Below are 10686 nucleotides of genomic sequence, written 5' to 3'. Positions count from 1 at the left end.
AAGAGAGATCCTAACTTTCCTTGTGTGTTAGAAATGACTTCTAACATCATTGGAAGCCATTGAAGGAGTCCAAGAAGTTAAATATCCGTCCAAGAAGCTTTAAGGGGAAACTACAATAATCAAGTCTCTCCTAAAGGTTTGCATCAACCAAGCAAATAAAAATTAGTGTTTCAATCAGATTGGATATTTGGTGGTTCAACTTGAGTTTTCACCAATTTTAACTAGTTTGATGACATAATCGTTAGGTTACATGCATGACCTATTTGACTCTCAACTCAAATCGATTATGTAGTCGATCCTAATCAAACTAGTTGGTTTTAGTCAAATTTTAAAATACTGGTATCATCTAATGTTGATTACTATCTATTATATCAATTTAAAATTTTGTCAAAGAGGTGGGGTTGAGCACTTTTGTGTAATGCTAACCACTACTAAATGAAGTACACAAATGAAGAAAAGAGATAAACTTAAAGACACTACAAAAAAAAGTAAGTAATTACTGGCTTTTTTTTTTGCGGTTTCCATAAACTGCCAAAAAATGTTACATTTGTGGCCAGGATGGTAATCGCTACAAATTATTTACACTTTCTGGCGGTTTTAAACAGCAAGAATGGTAATCGCTACAAGTATTGCACTTTCTTGCGGTTTAAAACCGCCAAAACGTTCAATAATTTTTTATTTCGTTAATTATATGTGTTTTTTAGTTCTTTTATAAAATTAAAAAAAATAAAATAAAAACTTATAAAATCAATTTAAAAGAAATAAAAAAACAATTTCTAACTCACGAATAAAAGCCGCACGAAGTCCAGCCACCAAAATCATTTCTCACAAAACCTGCACTGATTGAATTTCATTTTTCATATGACTCGCACGCAAGAGAAACACGATGAAATCCGCTAGGGCACGTCAAGGTTAGTGCATTTAGGTTTTTCTACTAGTTTTTCTGTTCTAGGTTTGTTTGAATGTTGTGTTGGCCTTGAAGAAATCATTGTCATTTGGATCTTCGAATGCACCAAATGGGATTCATGTGCGTGGATTTGTGAAATATGAATCTAAGTTTGAAGTTTGGATTAGGAATACCATGTTCATTTGTTCAAATTTTGGATGGTGCTGGTGGTGTCACTTTCTATGATTGATTGTTTCGTGTGTGTGTGCTTGTATGAATAATGTTTGAGATTTTAATTGGTGTGTGTGCTTGACCGGACAAACATAATGATTGTTAGTCTTTCACTAATTATTGTAATTATTATTAAAATATAAAGATTCAAAGTAGCAAATATATGAGTGGGGCTTGTTGGTGGCCCAAAGTTATCTTTCTTGAGATTAAGACTGGGTTTTTTGCTTGGTTTAATGTTGGATTTGGTATGCTTATCTGTCCAGGTCACAATGTAGATACAAGTAATTGCTCTTGTCAGTTTTCTACAACGTAAGCTATTTTCAGTTCAGTTCTTTTTTGTATGCCATATAGCAGACTTCTGTATTCCTTCTCGTATAAGTAAGAGTTGTCATTGGTTGTTCTTACATGTTGTTCCTATATATATATATATATATATATATATATATATATATATATATATATTAGGGATTCTTTTGTAAATATTGCCATGTTTAGTATGTTTTCCCTGATTTTCTCTGCTTAAAGCATCTCTTACAGTGGAACTAGGTCACTATGAATTGAATTGTATTCAAGAAAAATTTTATCCTCAAATTGATCAACAATAGAGTTACATAGAACTTTGTACAATTAAATAGCCCACTTGGTCCAGGAACAATATCATTGTACCCAATATTTAGTAAAAGTAGAGTTGAGTTCAACAAGACAACTATGTACATATGAGGTAGTTAAAGGCATCTCTAAGGAACTATACACATGATGATTTTATAGCAAGCAGCAAGATCAAAGGCAGTAAAAGACATGATGAGTTAACTTCCATGAAGCAGCACAAGGTTCCGTAAATTAAACAACATAGCATAAGCTTGAGTGGTTAACTTGTATGGAAATGAAAGTAAAATTAAAATAGCCTGGTTGATCTTTCAGCTAATAACATGATGATTTTGGGATTAATCTAACTAACTAACCCCTTAATTATTAGGAATTTAAATCTGATCCTTGTAGAATTGTACTTCTCATATTTTAAATTACTTCTTTTTCCTCCAGCTTTAGATTTTTATTCTCATTGATACCACAAGTTATCCCAGGACACATTATTTGCCTGCATGCTGGGACAAAGATTGCATTTCTATTCATGTTAGACCTATATGTATGCATATTGGTTGAAAAGAATAATCAATTCTTTATAGTGACTCATTTTTCATTCCTATCATGTATAAACAATGTTCCAGTGATTGTAACTTTCAGAGGGATCGCATTATCTATAACAAACTCTTAAGGCTTAGATAGATGACGACTCCTTATTTTTTAACCTGCATTTACAGGTGTTAGACACATTAACATCATCAAAAGAGATCGTTGACCTTTTGAAGACTGTGGATTCCCTTTTCCATTCCATATAAGCTGGATCAAGCAAGCCAATGTTGAATAACTTGTACAGATATATTCCTACTATCCGTGAACAGTTGCAGGTGATTTGATATTTCACTTCTACATTTACACTTTTCCCTATTTTATTGATCTTTCTATTGAATTGTTATTATTTGCATTTAAATACACCTTTTGACCCTAATAGTTGATTCTATGCCAACTACTAGCTGCCCATTTTCTAAACTTTTTCATATTGTTGATGATGAGTTAAGTTTCTAAACGGACTAAAATTGTCTAGTTTTAGTGTGATGAGTAAGAGCACTTACTTAAAGCATCTATAATGGGAGTTGCTTATAAGTAACTCTTGTTCACTTTAAATGGATCTCACAGTGTCACGTCACTCATAAGCAATTCATATTATATTTTTACAATTTTTGTTCTAATGAGAATTATTTATAAGCACCTCCACTTTTTTAAACTCATACTACACTTTTTAATAATTCACACTATACTTTTTGATAAATTTTTAAAAAATTATTTATTATAAATAATATATAAATATGAATAATAAACAAAACAAAATACATAATAAAAAAATATGATAATAAAAAAATTACATAATTAAAAGAATTATAAAAAATTAAAACAAAATTAAATATAAAAATTAAGAAATTATAATTATTTAACTTTTTCTTACATTTTAACGTTATAAAAAGATGCAACATCTTTTGTGACCAAGTCACATCACAAAATAAATATATTTAACTTTTTTTTACATTTTAATTAAATAATATATTTTATATTTTCATAATAAATATAAAAGTTGCATTTCTCTCACTCCCACTCACAGTGCCACCGCTTTGGGGCAGCACATTGTTTCTCTCATTTCCAAGAGTGAATGCAATGCAGCAGGAGATAGAAAAATTTGTCCAATGGATTGCTTCCACGAAGCAATTTTGTAAAATAAGAAACGCTGCTTGTTGAAGCAACGGAACATTCCTTTTTTTTTTTTTTTTTATAAACTTTCATGTCACATCAACTCATTAAAAAAAATTGGCTAAAACTTTATTTTGATCCCTTATAATTTTTTTTTGTTTCAATTTAGTCCCTCATTAATTTTTTGTCTCAATTTGGTCCCAAACTAATTAATTGGTTTCAATTTAGTCCTAAATTAATTAATTAGTTTCAATGTGGGACTTTCCGTCCAAATTGCTTTAATGGTGTTAACTTTTGGCCACGTGGACGCCACGTAGATACATACGTGGCATTCACGTGGATGAGAATTTTTTTGAAAACACCTGGACCCAGAACGGCCCGTTCTGAAACCGGAACGGGCCGTTCTGGGTGCACTTTTAGTGTGTTAATTTTGCATCCGGAACGGCCCGTTCCAAGTGCAAAATTAACACACCCAAAATGCACCAGAACGGCCGGTTCCAGTTTCAGAACAGGCCGTTCCGATTTTATTTATTTTTTTATATATAAAATATTAATAATTTTATAAAATATATATTATTAATTATATTTTAATTATGTTATTATATCCAATAAAATAAATATATTAATATTTTTTTTATATTTTATTTTATTATGTTTATCTTATTAATTTTTATCATTTTATTCCTTTAATCTTAAATAAGTTGCAAAAAATTATAAAGTGATATTCCTTTTATCTTATTAATTATTATATTTTTTAATAAAATTAATTAAGAATATTGGTTTAATTGCATTTTTTATCCCTCAAGTATTACAATTGTGCAGTTTTGTGATTTTCAAGATTTTAATTGCATAATTTTAGTCCTTAAAGAATTGCAATTGCGCGATTTTGGTCCTTCAATTTTTAATTGAACAATTTTAGTCCCTCAAATATCATAATAGTATGATTTTTGTTTCTCCCATTAAAAATTAATAATTTTAATATATATATATATATAATGTTTTAAAATTAAATAATTATTTATCTATTCAAATTAACGTATATTATAATTTTTGATATTATATCAATAATATTATTAATATATTTATAGATAAACTAATAATTTGATAAATATAACTTGTTATATATTAATATACTTTTACAAAAATATAAGTATATTAATTAGAAATATATATCTGATCTTATATATTTATATTTTTGTAAAAGTATATTAATATATATTAAGTTATATTTATCAAATTATTAGTTTATTTATAAAAAGGGTAAAAATATTATTGATATTAATTTATCAGTAATATTAAAATACTAATAATATATAAATTTTATTTATTTAGTAATAGTAAATATATATCATTTGATACATTAAAAAAAAAATATACGTTAATTTAAATAAACAAGCAATTATATAGTTTTAAAACATTATATATATATATATATATATATATTAAAATTTTAAAATTATTAAATTTTTAATGAGAAAGACTAAAATTCTACAATTATGATATTTGAAAGATTAAAATTGTTCAATTAAAAATTGTGAGACTAAAATTACACAATTATAATCTTTTAAGGACTGAAATTACTCAATTAAAACCTTAGAGATCAAAATTGCATAATTATAATATCAAAAACACAATTAAGTAAAGAATATTTTATTCACAGTTCTGGAACGGGCCGTTCTGAAACCAGAACGGCCCGTTCTGATTTCAGAACGGCCCGTTCTGCTTCACTGGTGGTGTTTTAATTTTGCAACCAAAACGGTTCGGGTCCAGGTGTATTAAAAAGAATTTTCTCATCCACGTGGATGCCACGTATGCATCTACGTGGCATCCACGTGGCCAAAAATTAACTCCGTTTAAATAATTTGGACGGAAGTCCCACATTGAAACTAATTAATTAATTTGTGACTAAATTGAAACTAATTAATTAATTTGGGACCAATTTGAGATCAAAAATTAATGAAAAACTAAATTGAAACAAAAAAAAAATTATAAAGGACTAAAATAAGGTTTTAGCAAGAAAAATTTTAGTAAGCAACGTTGTGTACTCACCAACAACAACAATATAAGCTACTTCTATTAGAGGTCCTCTTAAAAAGTAGGCCTAGTCACGTGTACCGACCCACGTTTGCAGTTGCTACTCTGTTATGGCACAGGATGGGGCCCACCGTGAAATAAGTAAAACAAAATATCTCACAAAAGCATAAATCACTTCACTTGCTTCTGTCAATGCTTTCATGGTAGCCTTCTCATTCGCATCAAATGTGGTGGTCATTTGCATGGATGACTATCTTTGTGAAAATATCTAAGTGCATTCTATTCAGGTCTAAGAGATTGGGAAATTGGTTAACTATCTTTGTGATTAAATATAAGGTCAATTTTCACAAGTCTTTTTCTGAAATGGTCATGGTTATATAGAATAAAGTTTATTGCATATATGATATTCCAAAAGAAAAGAGTCTTACATTGCTTGAACCACTCAAGTATAAAGATTTTATATATCAAAATGCTCCTTACACTTTTAAAGAGACAAACAATGAGTGGTGAGCCCGCGCACATAAAAATCAGCTTTGTGAGTCTGTTGTAGTTCAAACTTGTCGGTTTGCCCCCCCCCCTTCCTCTTCACGTGCGAAAATGATATATGGAAATATTTGTTATTTTGATTACATTAAATTATCTTTTATTATAATTAATTAAGAAAACTTTATTCGAAAATGACAGTTTTTCACATTTTAAATTCAAATTTGATTCTGTCATTAAAATCTTACCGTTACAAATTCAGATTAATTTTCTTTAATTACCGAATTAATTTTCTTTAATTATTCAAATTTATTTTCCTTAATTATTCAAATTTAATTTCTTTAATTATCGGATGCCTCACGTGATTTTTAGGATTTTTGAGACTCTATAAATAGAGGCCTCCTTCACACTATTTTTCATCCCAAAATATTTCTTTCTCTCCTTCTCTCTGAGTTCTCAGCTTTTGCGATTGCCAGTTTTGTTCCTCAAATATTTGAGACGACCTCATTGTATCCTGGGGGCTTGCGTGTATCTCGCGGATAAGTCTTTAAGGTCAGTGCTATCACACGCCTCGGGAGAATTTTTCTAACATGTTTGTTCAGTGTTTCAGGTTCCTCATACCTGCGTCTGCCATTTATAAACAACAAAGTCTACTTTCAAAGTTTCTTGTAACTTTGAGTGAGAAAATTTGACTCACGCACAAATTTGGACCAAGGTTCAAATTTGGCATATCCATATAATCAAAACAATCATCATCTTGACTATTTAATATATGATCATCATAGTCAACTTATAATCACAGTCAACTATATTACAGTCAACTTAGAAATAGCTGTACATATGCTAAAAATGTACAGCTATTTCTAACCCAAACTTGGTAACAAGTATAATAGATATATTAAGCAAACTCACTATTTTTTTTATACGGGGCCATTGAGTTCAAAAAAGAACCCCATCACTGTGTTAGACTTCCAAATCTTAATTTACTATGATTCAATATAGCATGTAGCATGGCACAAAATTAAAAACCAATGCCAAATTGGAGAACAAGAAGCTATTTCTCATGAACTGTTGCCTTATCTCCACCCAAAGTGATTTCCAGTGGTTGATCATTGGGATTTTCAGCAAGGACTTGTTTGTCATCACGCTCAGTTTCTACAAAATTTTCTTCTTTGTCTGCTGTTGCTCAGTTTCTCATGAACCGTTCCTGTTATTATCTTTTATTGTGTTCTCTACGTTTGTATTTCATCACCCGCAACTAACAAAAATATTTTTGTCTCAATTACTTTAATCACTCTTGTATGTTTTATGTTTATATGTATACTTGATTTTCTTAACCATGATTTTTTTTATATATACATTTAAATTGAGTTTCAGAATTTTTGCTTATAAGTTTTATATAATTTTAACAATGTAAAACAATACATAGCAAAGTTATTAATATCATTATAAATTTTGAAAGATGGTCAATCTTAAAATCCTGAGTACATAAATTACTTGGTGCTTACAAAGTTACAAAGAAGAGATGTCGTAGAAAAGGCAAGTAAAAGAGGAAGCAAACACACCGACAGGTTGTTCAAAACAGTATTTTGTTTTCCGCGACGATGGGATGGCAACAATCTCCACGTGTTATCTCCATCCCTTTCATAGTTTCATTAAATTCATCACAATTTTGTTTCTCTAGAACACACTTATCTTTTTAATTTTTGTGCTTATGTAGTTTCAAAGAAGAAGCTCTAAATCATTTGTTTTAATTTCGGGTGTTTTTATTATTATTTAGGTTCATCATTGATGGAACACATAAGGCAAAATCAAAGGCCTCCCAAATCACAGGTACTGCATTGTTAGAGGAATTGCTAAATACAGCATAATTTCTTGCCTTCAGGTTGTCAATTGTGTCCACTCAGGTTGTCAATTGTGTCCACATAACTTTGTACACGAAGAACCTGTGTACAACGACTTAAATGTGAGCACCTTTCACCATCACTTTGGAACTGCATTAAATAATTAAGTGGTGGCAACTATTTTTTATCATCTACTCATTAATAAAAGAGGAGTTCTTGTATGAAAACAGTATCAAGAAACACAATAACTAATCCAAAACTAAGATATTAAAAGAAAAAGTGAGAAAAAATAGCATATTGACAGACATTAAAAGATGTCACAGTAATTCTTAGCCCAAAAGGGTGAAATTCATTCTTCAGAAGAACAACAACTTTGACTAGTTTCTGGTATGATAATAATTTATTATGTTGCCTAATTAAATATTGATTGAACCATTAAAACACGACCTCTAGCTCTTGTTGGTTCAGTCTTTGGTCTTGTTTTTGAAACTTTGCAGGTAAACAGCTATTAGTCTAGTGAATTTGATGAGAATTGACAAGGTTCTCATGTACAAAGCATCTATAGTTTAGATCACTTCTTTTCATTCTTTCATAAATATCATTTTGGGTGATTTAAAACAGATGAGCGTAAATACATTTTATTCTTTTTATAGGTAAAATATCAATGTATTTATTTAATTCATGTATGTCAATTTTTAATTAATTTATTTGTATACAAATTTAAACTAAAGTAAGTTCTTGTTCTCTTTGATTAACTAAAAAGTTTTCCCAAATTTATTTCATTTACATTATATAAGTGTTTCACTTTAGGTAATTAGGATTTGTTTTAAAATTACTTATCTAATTCTTTTTTATATATATTATAAATTACTTATCTAGTTTTCATTATTATATGTCATTTTTTAAATTAATTTATTTATTTAGTTTTCATTTTTATATATGCTACTTTTTAAATTTTTACTTATTTAGTATTTTTTTCTTCTTGAACCTAATCAGATGGATGTAATAATAGATAAATCATAAATTAATATGTCAAGGAATATAATAGAATATTTAAATGAATTAAATAAATTATGCTTATGACATTTTTCAAAATAATAACCCGATTCTGCTAACAGGGTTCATGCTAGTGTATCAAGATTCCAATCTAAATGCATGTTATTATTGCTTCATGTTTACAGTATATATTGTTGACCACGATTAGATTTAACATGAATGGTTAATCTATGCATTTGAGCATATATTTTTCCATTCAGTCCAAAATTTTAAAGTCCACTCATTGCGGGTTTTCCAAGGCTTGTACAGATCGGAAATCTCGGGTGTCAGCGCATTGTATCTCAACACAATCAGTCATATTGATTGTGTTGTACTATAAAGCACTTATTATTTTCGGGTAACAAAGGTCCAGAACCTGACCTTTTACTGATTTATGGACACGTGATGTGATGAATGTAACTTGAGTTGTTTTATATATTGAGAAATGAAAAAAATAATTTTTAGTGTGTTATGTTAATATCAAGCAACTAAAACAAAAATTTATTTTAATAATAAAAAATTTTAAAAATTTTAACTTTTAAATTTTTTTTTAAAATTATTTATAAATTAAATTTAAATTTTATTAAAAAAGATAATTACATTACAATAAAAAAATAAATTATGAAAAAAAAAATATAATAAGTAAATATTAAAAATAAAATAAAATAATAATAAATATATAAACATTATACAAAATTAATTTTTATTTATTTTTTATTTTTATTTTTTATTTATTTAATTTAACGTCTTTTTTTTTTCTTTTGAGAGTTTTTTTTCTTTTTGTTCACATTTCATTTTCTTCAACTCTTTCGTCAAACTCCTTCTACCGCCTCCACAGCGTGCCAGGTTCAGGCCGAGGCTCGCAAAGCTAAGGAAACAGTCCGCATCGCAGCAAGCTAGGTCTCGTGGCAAAACGTCCACTACCGTTGACGATGGCGTTGTCGGCTCCGATCAGGTCCTGCGGTGCGCGCCTTCGCCGTCCAATCCCGTGTCTCCGTTCAACTACTGCCTTACCACTGCACCTCCTTCCGTTCACAAAAATAAGGAACGGTTGCTTCACTAAGCCACCGTCTCTTTTTGGCAAGAAATTCCTGCTGCCACGTCACACCTTTCTAATGATAAGAAATTGAGGTTGGAGTTGCTTGATAGGTCAAGCAAACCCCATTAAAATTACTCTAAGGAGCCATCTTGGTTTTCCTGCATGGAGACTTCCTTACAAAGAGATCAAATGTTTATGATTAGAATAGTGCAATAATCAAATGTTTGTTTATTGGCATGAAGTGAAGCTATGGTTGTTTATAGAAGCTAAAAGCAGTAGCTCTAGCTCTGTTACATGGTCTTCCTGTTCTGTATTAGGTTTTAAACTTGGAAGAGCCTGTTTGATTTATCTGAAAAATAAATTACTATGTAAATGAAATTGGTTTACATCTCAAGTGTCAGTGAATATATTTGGATTGGATCCGATTTAGTTTCTCATTATTTGCTTTATGTTCCTGTCTCTTTTTCTTAGAGTCTCTTCAGATAAAAAATTTCATAAATATTTCTAAAGAAAAAAAAATGAAATAAGTTTCTCCAACAATTATATATAAATTATACATAAGTTAATTTGTAAAAGTTTTCTCATATTAACTTCTTTAAAAGCTAATTTTTAGCTTATAGAGACCTTATTTAATTTTTTTTCTTTCTAAAAAGCTTACATATCCAAACATGCTAATATTTTCTGTCTGCACTTGTAAATCTGTTTGTAGACAGGAAGAGTAGTGGCTACCCCATAGTTATATTGCCGAAACATTAAGCCTTAAAAGTGAACTTCCTTGCATCGCATAGGTTAAGTGGTATATGATGTGAGGGCCTACTTGTTTATAATTCTCA

General features: G+C 29.3%; 1 long non-coding RNA gene across 1 annotated transcript; it reads left to right on the top strand.

Annotated features, from left to right (window-relative positions):
• Positions 1-610: 610 nt before the first annotated feature.
• On the top strand, positions 611-10278 carry LOC109789541 (uncharacterized). Its single transcript, XR_014432464.1, has 5 exons — positions 611-911; positions 1381-1426; positions 2437-2583; positions 7716-7768; positions 9653-10278. It is a non-coding gene; the product is annotated as an uncharacterized LOC109789541 (long non-coding RNA).
• The last annotated feature ends 408 nt before the right edge of the window (positions 10279-10686 follow it).

This window comes from Cajanus cajan, chromosome 3 (assembly GCF_000230855.2).
Source record: "Cajanus cajan strain Asha chromosome 3, NIPB_CcT2T_4, whole genome shotgun sequence".
Taxonomy (NCBI): domain Eukaryota; kingdom Viridiplantae; phylum Streptophyta; class Magnoliopsida; order Fabales; family Fabaceae; genus Cajanus; species Cajanus cajan.
The sequence above is the reverse complement of the archived record's forward strand: the minus strand, read 5'-3'. Positions and strand labels throughout refer to the sequence as shown.